The 17,404-nt window shown below is 40.9% G+C and overlaps 1 protein-coding gene across 1 annotated transcript in view; it reads left to right on the top strand.

The window, feature by feature from the left end:
* Positions 1 to 17,404, top strand: part of UHRF1BP1L (UHRF1 binding protein 1 like) — a 2,202,923-nt gene that overhangs the window by 951,908 nt on the left and 1,233,611 nt on the right. The gene's annotated exons all lie outside the window — the stretch shown is intronic.

Here is a 17,404-nt window from a genome sequence, read left to right as displayed (position 1 = left end):
TATTCACTGATGTGCCAGACTGAGCCTCACTGTGATGGTGTACAACAAGATCCTCCTCTGAATTCTTCTTGCAGATGCAGAGTACTAGTGTTTGTCTCCATTATGGCAGAGCTTTTTCTTACCAACTCTCCAACATAATTAACAGTTGTTTACCTTTATTACAACAAGGAAACAATTTTCCCTTGCTGTGTTTGTACTATATCATGGTGAACAGCAAATACTCACAACTTTTGTCATGCTGTGTATTCTTTAGTTGTAGCTGCCTGGTCATATACCAAACCTCTTTTTGCTGTTCTGTTGTTGTTGCTGTTGTGCCATAGCACCATGAGCACCCTAAACCTGTCCTGAAATTTAAGGCATACTCAACAGAAAACTCATTGTGGGAGTATGCACCCCCCACACACTTCATCACAAATTAAATTATGATGCCCTGCACTTTGTGGACGTAAAGTAACTCAGATGGTTAAAAAAGAACCGGAGGACTCTTGGGACCCTTTTGGTATGCAAAAAAGGAGTTAAGACTGGTACTTGTCACACTTCTTATTAAAGTAGTCTGCATGCAAAAGTCTTCAGCAGTCAATTTGTTTGTGGGCAGTAGGGGGGTAATTAGCTGCTTTTCTTCAAAATGCTTCCCCAAAAAGGTCAGCAAGTCTAACATGAAATTAGGACCTCTATCTGTCTTTCTAGAGAAAAAACTTTCCGCTGTTTACCTTTTATATTGGGCAAACAATTTCATTCAGACCATGGCATCTAGTCTGAGATTTTACCCCTGCTACTCACGTACAGCTGGCAAAGAATGAATATCCCATTTTCATGTAGTCTGTACCTAGCCGTCACATTTGCCATATTGTGTAAAACAACAACTGCACATTTTCTACAGCTTTTCACATTTTACACCTCTAGTATATCTTTACTGGAAAAACAGTAGCAGGTTATGTTTGCTTCATATTTACTGGGAATCAGATGCAGGCTGTATACTGTTTTCGACAGCGGCATGCCAAAAGTCAATCTTTTTGAGGACCACTAGGTTGTAAGCTTCATAGTTAAATCTGTATTTCTTGGTTTAGTTTGGAAGTTTGGTTTGAGTGATTTCTGGAGAAAGAGGACATAAAGTTTGGTGGAGGATAAGGCAATTAGAGTAGGAAGTTAGAAGGATGTGGTAACTAATGAGAGGGAGAGAGAGTTGAGGCAGTAAGTTGGTCATTTATGAGAAGAAAAGCAGTATGTTTTGGGGCTGCAAAGGAAGATAGAATACAGGGAAAATGCAGGCAGTGAAGGTTTTGGAAATTATGAAGAGGTAGCCAAGACAGCAGTGTCAGAGGAAGCACTAATGGCAAAAGTGTGTTCACTGAGGCAGTGATGAGCAGGGCATGAGCTAGCAAGAAGGATGAAGATGGTGAATCAGACAAAAAAGGATGAAGTAATATGAAGATAGTGGACAGATGTATGAATGGGAAGTAGGTAACTTCAAACAGGAAATAAGCAAGAGATGGTAGAATGAGAGGTATCTGTGATGAGCGGAGCAATAGAAAGTCTGACAGAAGTAAGGTAGGAGATGATGGTTAAGTAAAGCAGGAGGTATGGACACTGATAATGATAGCAAACATGAAGAGTACATTAGGCATAAAAGGAATAACAGCCCAGGACTGGAAGGCAGAAAAGTAAGGCATGCAGAAGTGAGAGGTTAGACTGCACAATGGGTGAAGAGATTAGCCGTCAAGTGGTCAGGATGGACTAGTGTAGATTAGGTTAATGGAAATTAGGAAAGCTAGTACAGGAACTGGGGAAGCAGTAGTAGTAATTGGAGAATCTGTGATTAGGGGTATTTAATGGAAAAAGAATATGTAGTCGAGGGACCTGATGGGATGTTGTGACAACAGGAGGTACTGCCAAATTAGCTAGATAGAATTTTATAAATAATTGTGTGTCATGTGTGAATATCAAACTAATCTGTCTAAGATGCTTGTGTTACAAATGAGTTAGCACTGTATGTCATGTCTATATCAAGCTGATTTGTACAGATGTTTCTGTTGCAAAGGTATTTGTAAAGTGCTTGTGTTTGAAATGTATCCAGAGTGTGCCTTACTGGAGAGAACACAAATGTACATGCACTCTTGTAACTGCTTAAATGTATATGTTTTTACAGAGGAAACTGGCAAACAGGAGGTTAATCTCAGTCCAGCAAACTTTAAAATATATCTGAAATTAAATCATTTTATAGGCTAGGCCATAAAGATGCTATCTCACAGGTTTCAGTACAGCCAGAGACACACAGTCTCTACTAGGAAGCTTTCTGTATTATCTTTGGGGTGAACTAATTACTGCTGTGGAAGCATGGAGGTATAAAATTGTTTTATGACTTTAAGCACCTGCCACAGATCTGAGCAAAAGCCCTTGTGTGTGTATTTATACAGGTAGGTGCTAAATCTTGCCAGCTTCCAGCAATGGGGGGGGGGGGTTGCATGGGAACTAGAAGTCAGATGACCAGAAATTATGTCATAATGCAAGCTATCCCAGAAGTAATATTTTAGATATTATTTTGAGAAGTCTCTTAGTGAGTCTGAGCATTCTGTATTCTGCCTTGGGCCTGACAACAAGAAGGACCATTCACCCCCATCATCTGCCTTGCTCTATTAAGTAAGTAGGGAATAGGGATTCTCTTTGATTCAGTAAAGAATATACTGTCCTTCAACGTTTTTCTAAATATCTCCTGCGATTTTGAACTCTGATGTCACTGTGAATTGATGTTTAGTATTGTCTTGTTCTGTTATTTATTATTAAATATATTTAAGCCTTTCATTGTGGCTGATCTTTGTAGAGATATTTATGGTTTGAGACTATATGTATATTTATTTGGCGACACTGTGTGTGCCACTCCTAATAGCCTTCCTCTTGGTCAAACTACTATTTGTGTTAACTCATTAACCCTGAGTGCCATCACATGGCACTTTTGTGCTTATACTCGAGAACTCTCTGAAGTGCTACAAATTGTATGCTGTTACACCCGAGTGCCTTCCTCAAGCACTAGTTACTTTATACTCCTATTTCAGCTCCACTGTTACAAAAAAATAAGTTGAAAAAGTACCTGAACTTTGTCAGTTACTTTCTCAACTTATTTTTCATGGTGGAGTTGCCAGGTGTTCGTATTTGAAGAGTTTGAGAAAATCGGCTTGTTACATCAGATAACAAGACTGTAAGTGTGTGTGTGTATGTGTATGTGTGTGTGTGTGTGTGTGTGTGTGTGTGTGTGTGTGTGTATGTGTGTATATATATATATATATATATATATATATATATATATATATATATATATTCACTTTTTAATTATATGCGTTATTCTGGTTAATTTATAAGCACTACTTAAAATGTACATACTCTGTCGTATAACTGCTCTGAGACTCATCCTACATAGTACGCTACCCTTGCATAAAGAAATATTGTAAAGCCCACTTCCTAGGGACAACAGATGCAGTACGGGTTTCATCTCGATCTTTTCAAATTCCATTACTTAGCCTGTCTTCCCACTGCTGGATGATTAAATGCATAGGTTTTAAATGTTAGAGAGAGAAAATTAAGTACAGTAGTAACTGCAATATCAGCACTATAGTGTTCCTTACTGATCGTTTCCTGCAGTATCAGCAGAATATGTAAAGATCTGTCTCAATAGCTTCATTCAGAGCTCTTTCTGTTCAAGAATCAGTAAAAGCATATGTTGGTCATATTCCAAGTGTGTAAAAAAATGCATTACACTCCTTGCTTGTTCCATGAAATTTCAAGTCTGCTTGCTTCTGAAACATTTCACCTAGGCAACTTACAACTACTTCTCCGAGTTATGCTTAGCATGTTTCTTATTGTTCATACCCGAATTAAGTTAGCTGAAGTATATTACAAAGCCCCAAGTGCAGGTGCTACTTAGTGCTTTTTTCAGGATCGAGGAATGTTTTCATCTTTAGATTCATGAAAATCTCATTGAAGGTGCAAGGAATGGGCTTGCAGAGCTTGATAAATGCTAGCTTGTCTCTGATATCAGTTGAAAACTCTCAATCTCTTATCTCTGAAACCAGACACAGATTACCAGGCACCGTTTTTTAAATATTAGAACTGTTAACTTGATCTGCAGGCAGAATAAGAGAATGTGAGTTAACACAGATTTTTGGAAATAAAATAAGTAAATAAATTATGAGAGTAAGAGTTAAGTGTAATTCACTATATCATCTATCTTTTTTTAATACTATTCATTGCCAAAGAAAATGTGCGATGGTGCGGCAGTGTTGAAACGGTTTCATAAATGAATGCCGATATTTGCCGTCACGGTTGAAGCACTAACGCACCTAGTAATTTAACTACAGTAAATACTTTGTAGATTAGTAGGAAGCAGATTGCCACAATTCTAGGTAATGTAAACATCAGAGGTGCACAGTCTCAGCAGTTAAATGAACAGAAAATGTTGCCATAAGCAGAAACTAAGATCTTCACATTTATTGACTGAGAAGCGAACATTAACAGATTAATTAGCGTTAATACTGTATGCGGATCAAACAACCTACATACAGGTGTGGAGTCTGCACACATTTAACAGCAAGCATAACAGAGGTATAGCCCTAGCCAATGAGGCAGCTCCCCCATGAAGAAAATGTAATAATGGGTGCAGTTGTAGTGGTGTAAATGGAGGCACTGGAAAAGCAATATTCAGTTAATAGATATGAGAATAAAATGAACAAAACCTACTGAGCAGGGAAGGAAATGCTAACATCTAGCTAATTAAAGGCAGATGTATTCTGTTAAGTGCATGTTCTACACTGTTGTAGTGCAGAAGTGCATCATCTAAAGCTGGTGGCATGCATCACAACAGAGTAGAAAGTAGCAGACTGAAAGTATATTTATTTTATTTGTTTTGATCAGCCAGTCTATTGGGCATGACTGTCCCCCTTCAGGAATGACTCGCAGGCACTGTCTAGTTAAGTGACTTTCTTAGAATCACACAGGCAAATGGATGTTGAAGGAATAACTTGCTCCTTTGCCTAGGAAAAGCATCTCAGAAGAACTCCGAGCCTTAATCCTGAGAACTAATTGCCAGATGAAGTAAGTATATTAGCATGCTCACAATAAAATCAGTATTAACTTCTGCTCATGTGGTTTAGTGGTTATGTGTTTAGTTTTCTGAGTTCACTTCCTGATAACAGAAAAAATAAAAGTTGATTTCTTTCTTTGGCATGTCAGTTAGAACAGAGGGTTAAGATGGTGAGCTCCTAACAAGCTGCTTCATATATGTTGGGGTTCAGTTCCCTCAGCTACTGTGTTACTCCTGAGCAAGTCCCAGACAGTGCTATGGGGCATTTAGGACGTTCGACTAGTCTCCTCAGTGGTCTTGTAGAACTAATGCTTAGTAACTACCTATGATCAAAACCCACAAATCAGCATTACCTTTAAATTATGTTTGTGCTCCGATTATGAACATATCATGTCTTCATGCTTTACGTTTGCTTTATACTGTTTTTTTTTGTTCTCAGTGCAGGGATGTAGACCCATGTGTTCTCATCATTTTTTTATATATATAATGTACCCTTTTGTCCCAGCAACCATAACAGCTTTATTATTGTATTTTTATGAAGGCAGCAGATAACACAATACCCATACACATTTATGAGGAAGATTTATATTTTTACCATCTGAGATTTCCTTCACGGAGAATGAAAATGATTCTTAATGAACTAGCCACAAGCATGTACTATGTTGGGACTTTAGTGTATGGTTTAGTTAACATTTTTAAATGTGGTACACTTCTTCTATGCATATTACTTTTCTTTTCTGCTTTCAACGTTTGTGTTTATGGCAGTCACAGACAAGTGCATTTGGAGAGCAATATGTCCTTGCCTGTGTAATAGTGACACATCTTCATAGGAGGTTTATAGAAGGTTACTAGGCTATTGGCCCTTAGGCCCTTATAAGCCTAGCCAAGAGATTAACCCATGTTTAGACAAGTCAGCAACCAAAGCCCCTGTCCAGCAGGGACACAGGTGGAATCCCAGGGGTGTATTTTCTGTTTCCCATCCAGTTATCCAGGTTGCGCTTAAAAAGGGATAATGAGATACACTGCTGGACGTGGAGATGGAGTTTATTCCACAGATGGGGGAGTCTCTGGGGCAGAAATCTGTCCTGCCAACCAGTCCTATTGATATCACAGACCAGGTTGAGGTCATGCGTACAGGTTGCTCTAGTGGAGCTTGACTTGCGGATATGCAGAAGTCCCATCAAGGTGGGGTCTGAGATTACTTTATATGCCAAACAGAAGTCACACCTGAGGAGTCTGTATGAAACTGAGTAGAGGGATAGGGCTTTTAGCCTATCTGTGTAAGAGATCTTTAGCTCTAGTTTCATAATTGGTTAACTAACTACATTCATAATGTAAACACGTGCAATCTTTGATACCTACTGTGAAAGGAGTGCTTGCTAATACCTGGCTTGAGTTTATTGCTGTTGGTACTTGTTGCTACCTTGTGCTCTGTGCTATACTGCTGTATCTGTGCAGCTGTCATTTGTTATGGCAGTGATATATACGTAAGATGTTTGATCATTTTACATCTGACCTAGGTTTATATGCTAGTGTTGCAGCTGTGTACATCTTATAGATATGTTCTGCTGCCTGCTTTGTTATACCAGCTGGCCGTTTGACCTTTCTCAAGTCCACTGAACTCTGGCCATGCATCCATCGGTAAACCATTGGTGGGCTACCAAGTTTATTGTCTGGTGCTTGGACAACTGTATAACGCTCCTAGTACATCTTGGTACATTTGTACTGTAAGCCTGCATGTGGACGTTTGGTGGGTGGGGGGTGCAACAGTGCCTGCACTTAATCTTTACCGGTTTGATCTTGGACAATTTTGTAGTGAATATGGTACATCTCAGTACACATACCTCTTGTATGCTTGGGTTTACTTATGAGAATACATGCATGTTTGTAGTATATACTGCAGACTTTTGAGCATGACAAATTAGGGAAAGAAGTCATAAATACTAATGTACAGATGAGAGGCTGTGGCCTAGGGAACAGAGTGGGTAAAGAACTGGAAGGAGACTGCAGAACATCTTTTGTTTGGGGGTTCATGCATCAAAAGTCTGTCAGTCGTGTGGAATTTAGCTCCCTTGAGAGCCCATCTGCATTGATTGCTAACCCCACTGTGGTGCTACACTGTCCTATCCTATGCCTGCAACCATAGACTCCACCTTAGTAACTTGGCATTTTGCTGGCTGGCTCAGTGTAGCCATGTTACATGATTGTGGTCTGTAACTAAAGTGAATTTCCTTCCATACAGATAAGGCTGAAGTTTCTCCATCACCTATACTATGGCTAGACATTCCTTTTCTACAGCTGTATAGCATCCCTCCCTGTTTTGGAGCCTACGGCTGAGATATACCACTGGGTGCTCTTCTGCCTCCGAGGAAACCTGGCTGAGTACAGCCCCCACCCCATGGTTTGAAGCATCCATCTGCAGAACAAATTATTTGCTGTAATCTGGACTGGCTTACACAGGGGTCCTCCTAAAGCTCCTTTGAGTTTCTGGAATGCCTGCTGATATGGTGGAGTCCACACTACCATAATCTGGCCTGTTTTTCCTTGTCAGGTCTGTGAGAGGAGCAGCTATGGTACTATAATTTGGAACAAACTTTCTATAGCACCCCACTGTCCCTAAGAATGCCCTCACCTGAGTTTTGGTAACAGGGGTAGGTTCTGGCCTGACCTTTCCACTTTCCACTCTATGTCCCAGGTAGGAGACCTCTACCATATTCACCTGACACTTACTGGGCTTAATGGTCAACCCTGCCCTTAGTCTGCACAGCACCTCCCTGAAATGCTGAAGGTGCTCTTGCCAGGAATAGCTGTAGATGGCAGTATTATTCAGGTAAGCAAGGGCAAAATCTCCTGATCCTGCTAGGATATGATCTGCCAGGCTCAGGAAATTTGGAGCATTTTTCATCCCAAAGGGCATCTACGTGAACTCATATAAGCCGATGCTGAAAGGAGTCACAAAAGCTGACCTCTGTCTAACGTTGGGAGTCGTGGGCACCTGCCAGTAGCCCTTGGTAAGATCAATAGTGGTCAGATACTTAGCCCCACCCAGCTGCTCTAGGGCTTCATGTGTCCTAGGCATGGGGTAAGCATCTGACTCTGTGTGACTATTTATTTTCCTGTAGTCCACACAGAACCTGGTGCTACCATCCTTCTTTGGTACCAGCACCACTGGTGAGGCCCAGAGACTGCTGGACTCCTGGATTACCCCCTGTTCCAACATTTCCTCTGTCTCCTCCCTCAGAGTCTGCTTGACTAAGGGGCCTGCTTAATAGGCCTTTTGGGGTCCTGTATCCACATGGGTGCTGCACCAGGTGGGCACACCCTGGTTTCCCAGTGAACATGCCCCCAAACTCTTGTAACACTGCTCAGATTTCTTGAACCTGGATAACTGCTGGGACATTGCTACCCCATCCACTGAGGTGTCAGTCCGAGCCTCACTGAGATCATCAGTCACCAGATCCCCCTCAGACTCCTCCTGCCATCCACTACAAATACTCAGCACAAGGGCTTCTCTGTCATGGTAAGGTTTCATCATGTTAACTTGGTAGAGTTTGTGCCCCTGCCTCCTACCTAGCAGTCCTACCATGTAGTTAACATCACCAACCTTCCTTACCACTTTGAAGGGTCTCTCCCAAGCTGCTTGCAGCTTATTTTGTCTGACAGGAATGAGAACCATAGCCTGCCGCCCCACAGCATACTCTCTGGCTTGAGAATTCTTGTCATACCAGACCTTTTTTTGCTGTTGGGCTTTTGTCAGGTTCTCCTGGGCCAAGCCCATAAGTTCCTTGAGCCTTGTCCTGAAGTTTAGGACATATGCCGCAACAGACTTTTTGTGGGATTCACAGTCACCCATCCACTCATCACGAATCAAATCTAGAGGTCCCCTCACCCTATGTCCATACAGCAACTCAAAGGGTGAAAAACGTTTGGATTCCTGTGGCATCTCTCTGCAAATATTTGTCCCACTCTCTCTTAAATTGGTCTGTAAATGCCCGTAGCATGGTCTTTAGTGTAGAGTTTAACCACTCCACCAGACCATTAGTCTGGAGGTGGTAGGGGGCTGTCTTTAGGTGCATCACCCCACAGCACTCCCAAAGACAAGCCAGCAGGTCTGATGTGAAATTGGCACCTCTGTCAGTCAATATTTCTCTTTGGAAACCTACCCTGCTGAAAATCTCTAACAGAGCATTTGCCACCTTTTCTACCTGAGTGGAGGACAGGGCCACCACCTCAAGATATCTAGTAGCATAATCCACTGCCACTAGGATGTACTTCTTCCCTGTGGAGCTTGAGGTATTCAGAGGTCCCACAATATCTATCGCTACACTCTGAAATGGCTTCTGAATCACAGGCAAAGGTATCAAAGGAGCTTTGACTTTGTCTCCTGGCGTGCCTACTTTTTGGAACTACTCACAGGTCCTGCAGTGCCCTGTTACATCCCTGGCCAACTGCTGTATTACCTCACCTTTTAGACCTCCTTCAGGGGCTCACTGTCTGTACAGTAACCTTTTGTTCCAGTTTACAGATTCCCCTTTTCCTTGAGAATCAGGGACTGCCCTAGCTACCTCCCTCAAACCTTGTAATGTAGGGTCTGAGAGCTGAGCCTGTCTCAACTCTCTCTTTGTAATGCTTTTCAGCTCCCCTTCCACAGGAAGTGTGGTATCCTCCGACAGTGGTGCCTCACTTGTCAGACTGGGAACTACTACTCACCTCTGTCCTTGCAGTCACTGTCCAAGGGAACATCAGTACCCACCAGCAACTGTGGCTCACCTTCAGTCTTACTGCTACAGGGTAGCTTCCTCCCTGAAGTAGTCACTTCACCATTCCTGGCTTCAAGTGTGCAGTCTGTCTGGGTCCCTCTCAGGCTGCCAGACCCACATGCCTGTCTTCAAGCCTGACTGCTTGTAATTGCATGCACACAAGGTACTGCATTATCAAAATCATTCCCTGTCAGGAAATCTGCAAGGATATCCTCAAACATACCTACTTGTTTGCTTACTTTTCCACCTTCCCAGTCAAGGTGATCCATAGCCAAAGGTATTTGGAATGGGGTCCCTCCTAAAGCTCTGACTGGAGTGGGCTGCCCAAGGATGTAGTGCTCCTCTTTAACCACTGCAGGCTTCACAATGGTTAGGTCAGAGGCTGTCTCACTTTTAGCAGTGGCCTGTTTCTCATCTACTAAGATAGTATATAACCTGTTGTAGTAGTTTGGTACCCTTGTCTCCAGACACCTTACTTACCACTGGCATTCTGTTGTTCCCATTTGCTGGCTCCCCCCCACCTTGCCTCTGTGGACATCTGTATGCTACATGGCTCCACTGGTTGCACTTAAAACATTTAACCCTTGATCCTGACCATGTACCTGAACTAATGACTTCCCCTGTTACTGGCAGACTCTGTTGGGATGGTTTATGCTGCCTACCATAGGTTCCCATATACCCATTTGCAGCACAGGGTATCCATTTCCTCTACAGTGATGCCGTGTTTGCTAGGTATAGGTATCCTTTTTTTCCCCAACTAATCTGCAGTGTTGCATTCCCTATCTGCCAACCAGATTCTCATGTCCGCAGGCAAAGTGCTAAGGGCCTCTTCCTTCACCAAAAGGTCTGCCAACTTTTCAAAAGTGTTGACCTGAGACTCATTCACCCACCTATGAAAATAAGTGCTTACTTCAGCAATATAGTCACACACATTCATCTGCCTTGCGTCTTTGCTCATAAAACTTTTTTTTCTATAAGCTTTAGGTGTAAACTTAAAGCATTCCAATAAACAATTTTTAACTGTATTATAATTTAAGAAATCTGTATCAGACAATTTAGAAACAGCAGTTACAGCTTTACTATGGAGTAAGGAGGTGAGGGACAGTACCCAGAGCCCTCGGTCAACATTATACTGTTTGCATACTCTTTCAGACATATGAATAAAACTATCAGAATTATCACCTTCTTGGTATTGAGGAAAAAGTTTACTGACCTTTATTCCTTCTGGGATATGGTTACTCCCTTCCCCATTACCTCCATGACCATGGTGAAGAGTCAGCATTTCCTTTTCATGTTGCCTGTGCCTCTCATTTTCTTCTGCTTTCAGACGTCTCATTCTGTCTGCTGATTCTAATTCCAAATGCCTCGGTCCCTCTGCTGATTCTGCTTCAACCTCCAAATGCCTCGGTCCCTCTGCTGATTCTGCTTCAACCTCCAAATGCCTCAGTCTGTCTGCTGATTCTAGTTCCAAATGTTTGGCCTCCAGTTCAAGTCTCTAACTCCAGATGTATATTTAAGTGTTCTAAGGAAAATTTGAACTGTCTATTTTCTGAGAGTGGTACATCCCCAAGGCCAGTCTGGTTTTCTTCTTGGTTGCTGGTCTGTGATGCAGCTGTAGTGCAATCATTTCCCCTTTAGTCAGGTTGGCATGTCCCAGTCCTTTGGCTTGGCACATCTGAGCCAACTGGCTCCTTGTCAGCTTGCCATACTCCTCAGCTGACATTCTTGCCTGCTCTCCCTGACTAGCTAAGCTAACAAAAAATAAATAAAACTATTGTAATATGAAACTCTGAATGTCTACCATGTGGCTGCTTGAGAGTAAAAAACACCTTCTTTAGTGACCACTGATTACAGGCTACAGAAGTTCAATATCCACATCACTGTTCACCAGTATGTGATGTGGTGATCCCACCACTGCAAATCCATATGTGATATGGATACCCTACCACTACCAGCCAACTCTCCACCTCTGGGCCAGTAATCAAGGTACCTCAGTCCTCACCACTGGCACCTGTGGGAAACGTTCACTAGGAGGATAACAGGAACACACCAATATTTCCAGATGCAGCTCTTTGCATCAAACACAATCATGCACAGTTTACCTTAAGAGCACACAGGGAACACAGTCAGTCTTCCTCCAGATCCCCAGTAAGACTACCGACTGGAACAGCTAAAGAGTTGAGATCTCAGCTGAGTATCCAAGCCAAGACCTCCAGCACCCTCTCTATCCAACCAGTGTTTTGTGTCCCTGCCCAAGTAGCTGACACACACATACACGCACACCTGGGAAAGGCTGGCACAGGTTTACTACCTATGCTGCCTTCTGCCCATACTATAAGGTAGTTACTCCTGCCAGCTATTTTAAGGCCCTTACAAAGGTACCCAATATACTGAGTGAAATTAGTATTAATACAAATGGTAGTGTGACCAAGAGCAAGGCTGTTAGGAGTAGCCCACACAGTGTCACCAAATAAATATGCAGATACTCTCAAAACTTAAATGTCTGTACAAAGATCAGCCACAATGAAAGTTTTAAATATATTTAATAATAAATAATAAAAGAACAAAACCATACTAAATATCAATTCGCAGTGACACCAGAGTTCAAAATCACAAGAGATATTTAAAAAAACATTGAACGACAGGCACAGACAACTAAAGAAATGTCTAAACTAAGGTTCACTATATTCCTGACTGAATCTAAGAGAATCACCATTCCCTACTTGCTTAACAGAGCAAGGCAGATGATGTGGTGAATGGTCCTTCTTGTTGTCAGGGCCAAGACAGAATACAGAATGCTCAGTCTCACTAAGAGACTTTTCAAAATAATATCTGAAGGTATTACCTCTGGGATAGCTTGCAGAATGACATCATTTCTGGTCATTTGACTTTGTTCCCATGCAAAACCCCATTACTGGAAGCTGGCAGAATGTAGCACCTACCTGTAAAAATACACACACAAGGGCTTTTGCTCAGATCTGTGACAGATGGTGGAACTCATAAGCCAATTTCATACCCCCCATGCTTCTACAGTAGTAATTAGTTCACACCAAAGACAGTACAGAACGCTTCCTCGTACAGACTCTCTCTCTCTGGCTGCATTGAAACCTGTGAGATAGCATCTTTATGGCCTAGCCTATAAAGTGATTTAATTTCAAATATATTTTAAAGTTTGCTGGACTGAGGCTAACCTCCTGTTTGCCAGTTTCCTCTGTTGAAACCTATACATTTAAACAGTTAGAATAGTGTATGTATATTTCTGTTCTGTCTAGTAAGGCGCACTCTGGATGGATTTCAAACACAAACACTTTACAAATAACTTTTCAACACTAATGCCTGTACAAATCCATTTGATATACACAAGAAATAGTTCTAACACATTTGTAACACAAACATCTTATATAAATTAATTTGATATTCACAAATGACATATAATTCTTTACAAAATTCTAGCTAGCTGTGCTGGCAGTACTCCATGACAGACATAAAGCTAGCAATGGAGAGGACTGAGAAGGTCATCATAATGGAGGGATACAACCATGTGCTGCTGTACATGTTGCTACAAAAGATTTTTTTTTGTATGGTTGTGGCATTATACAGCTATAAGAAGAACTTGGAGTAGGAGGTAGGTACAGTAACTTGGTGCATACTGTAACAGTTTTAGGAATGTTATTAGTACTGTCAGCTTATACCTGTAGGGAAGAGTAGATTAAGGAGTACAGCCACTGGCCATGGGAATGGATCATGGTGCAAGGACATGGACTAGTGTGAAGACTAAAAAGGAGACCTGGTATATATAGGGATGCTCTATAAGCCAAGCAAAATTGAGACAAGACCACTTACTCTTGATGCATCACATTTTGTAACCTAGCCAGACATAAAGTCATCCAGTACATATCCAAATGTAAATTGTTTGTAAACAATGACAGTTTTGGAACATTTGTCTTCTTACAGGGTGACAGTATTCCACAGCTGTTACAAACTCCCTACAGATCCTATAGCCTCACAATCATCATCTCATCTTACACATCACTTTTTAGATGTACCCAAAACAAAGATATTGAACTTTTACTTGAACAACTATGTCTTGATGCCCTACAGGATCAAATTATGAATTTTTATTTATTGCTTTTGCTGATCGGGTTAGTCTGACTCAAAAGAAGTCTCTCTTCTGCAGAGACCTGGGAAGAAAAGCTTCCAACATAGATACATGATATACAAGGAAGTACAGATACATGGCTTATTAGACAGTAAAACAGAAATTATTTATAGATACATTAGTGATGGAGCACGTATCTATGTAACGCGAACAGTTGTCTATAAGGTTAAATATATGTCACATTTCTTGAACACAGAAGAATATACAATATAGAGCTCATTGCTAGAATTGATCTCATGTATCCTATTCTGATATATATATGGGGCTGCCTTTTAAGTGTAGTTCAGTACGTTTAGAGAAATGGTAATGGTTTGTGTCATTTACATATTAGAGTATTGAGAGATATTATAGTAGAAAAAATACTGGAATAAACCCTATAAGAATATTAGTATTTAAAAGGTGAGGAGTAAAAGAGAAAAAGATGGGATAATGCAAGTTATGTGGGTAAAAAGAATAGTGAAGGGTGGCATGGAGGAAAGGTGGGTGGTTATGGGGTTGAAGTGGGAATAATACTGTTTCTCTGCTAATTTGTAAATTTCAGTTTATTCCATAGTTTTGAATGCAAGTGGTGTAGAGAGAGTCTACAGAAGAGTAATTAGACATAGAGGTAAGGAGGAGGTATTTTTTCATTGGAACATAGTTGTGTGGATGGCTGCAGGGTAGGGTATTGCTTAGTGAGGGGCATTTTTCAAAGTTGTGGATGAGATTGAGCAGCTGAGAGTAGGCTAGATGTTTAGGTAGCTTCAGCCCCTGCAGTTGGTTTAGGACAAAGCAGTGGCAAATTCTAAAATGGAAGAAAACAAACAACTGGCTCAACCACCACAGAAAACTGTTTATTAAAATAAAATAAAATTGATAAAGTAAAGACTAAAAGTCCAAAAAATTCAGGATAAGTGCTTTCAACCTTCTGGCCTTCGTCAGATCCATAGAATGCAACAGTGTAATTTCCTTTTTATCATAGTCAACATCCAATCAATCCTCTTCCATATGGCAGCCACCTCCTTGAATCCAGGCTATGATCAATCAGATGACACTGCTTAATTTATCAACCAATCATTTTCATCTCAGGAGCTGCTGCCCTTAATATTTGGTTTCAGAGGGATAATACCATTTAAACCAGATGGGAGATCCACTTGTAAGTCTGCAATCCATTTCATTTCTTCAATTTCAGTCATGTTGCACATGTCACCTCCTCTTAAGCGTTCAGTAACAGTTTCTAACAACATAAACAAAAACACATGGTTGGACCTAATGTGCTGTGAGAGGGCATTGCTTTGGACTTTATTTCTGATGCCATTCATATGACAGATGATACATTCTGTGAAGGGTCTCTTGGTTTTGCCAATGTAATAGCAATGACAGCAGGTACACGTAGCAATGTAAACCGCATTCCTGGTATTACAATCTGCATATTTGTAAAGCCAGTATCTTTTGTGAGTATTAGGGTGCGTGAATTCATTAGTGGCATTAATACTATTGCAAGCCTTACATCTTCCACATGAAAAGGTGCCTTTCCTTGAAGGCTGAAAACTGAGAGATCTTTTCACATTCTTGCAGTAGAGCAGCCTCTAAAGATTCATGTGATTTTTGAAACAAAAATGAGGTGTCTGAACTACTATACATTTCAAGTAATCATCTACAGTTAGAATAGACAAATTTTTCTTGATGATGATACATATTTGGGAGACATCAGAACTATATGTAAGAAAGCATCTGGTAGGATGCTGTTCTTCGCATTCTTGGTTATCCCCTGTATTGTCCATCTTATCAGAAAAGAAGGGGTGTCCTTTCATATTCCTTAACCCTTGTGTCTCCTTGGTATGTAGCTGAGTGTCATATCCTTGTTCTTGAAAGTAACAATTTTTTTTCTCATGTTTGTAAGTTCCCGTATCTGTACAAAGTCTTGCTACACAAAGAAATTGTCCCTTAACTGTTTCTGGAAAGATATGTCCTGGATGCATACTCATCCTTTGCAAGAGGTAATTTCTCCAACAATCCTTGCGGTAAACTGCCGTATTGAAAATTCCTGTTTCCTGTTTCATGTCTAGTGATTCTGACATCAAGGAAATTTATTTCTGTTCTTGGCGTATGGACATCAAATTCCAGGAAGGTGGTGGTAGTTTTCAAATACTTTAGTCTTTTAGTATTTACTTTATCAATTTTATTTTTTTATTGTAATAAATAGGTTTCTGTGGTGGTCAAGCCGGTGTTTTTTTCTTTTTATGATTATTTTACTGGTTTTAGACCTTTAGCAACCAATAGGGACTTTCATTCCACTAGTTCTATAAGGTAGGTTTGTAGCAAATTTTGCTACTATATTTACCTTGTTTCAAACTTTGAAATCAAGGTTTGCAAATTTTTAAATATACGAGTGTGGGAAGTGAATAGGATGAAATTATCATTTTCTGGCTATATCTTTGAGAAAGGGCTTGGAACTATAAAGGCGTCCAATTTTTGGTGGATTATTTAGATGAAATGTTGTATGCACTTGTTAAATTTCAGGCTTTTTTGTATGTTGATACCATGTAATTATTATAACTTACTTTTTAGTGGTGGTGTTGGCAGAAGTAATACTGAATGAGGTTTTCTGGGCAGAGAAATATTAGGGTATGAATAAGATTAGCATGCATTTCTTTGGGCCTAAGAGTAGGTTTGAGTTGTCCAGTCAGAATTTTTAGAAGGAAATGGATGCCTGGGTGATTAATTGGAGTTTTTGTAAGATTTGATGTGCTACCCTGTGTATATCTACAGTCAACACTTGGGGCACAAGGTTGTTTGTCTTGTAGGTTAACCTTGCAAAGCTGTGTTTCTGAAAAAGGTTAGGGTTGCATGCTGTTTATACTAAGACTAAAGCAGTTTTATAAATTGTGATTCATCCCACACCCTTTGGTTACCCACCTCTATCATTGATGCATTCAAGTCTGTTTTTTGAACTGAACCCCATTGTTTGCTTTTTCTGTATTCAAGATATGGATGTCCTTCAAGGATGCATCTGCAGTCCTTACAAATGGGTTGTCCTGTTGTCAGGCAGCCCTTCGGTCGGCCGGATTCCAAAGTCTGGGTCTGGCCTCGGCTGGTGTCGCACTTCACCCGACGTCATAGCTGCAATTCTTCGGGTATAAAGGCATCAGCCGACGCCATTTTCCTCAGTCTTTCTTGCCGCGTGGTGCCCGAAGCAGAAGCTGTTCGCAAGTGCCGGTCGGTCAGAACCAGAGATTACTACAAATACCGAAGACTTCTAAAAAGCTAAGTACCCCGTTGGGGACTCTTTCTTGCCTCAGCCGATGTCAGAAAAAGTGAATAACTGTTTAACTTGTGGGAAACAAATACCTCATAAAGATTTCCACTCTTACTGCTTACCTTGCTTAGGCCCAGACCACGACGTAGCAGCTTGTCTAGCCTGTGCTTCTTTCA

This window comes from Protopterus annectens, chromosome 11.part0 (genome assembly GCF_019279795.1).
Source record: "Protopterus annectens isolate FY-2018-M chromosome 11.part0, PAN1.0, whole genome shotgun sequence".
Taxonomy (NCBI): Eukaryota; Metazoa; Chordata; order Ceratodontiformes; family Protopteridae; genus Protopterus; species Protopterus annectens.
The sequence above is the reverse complement of the archived record's forward strand: the minus strand, read 5'-3'. Positions and strand labels throughout refer to the sequence as shown.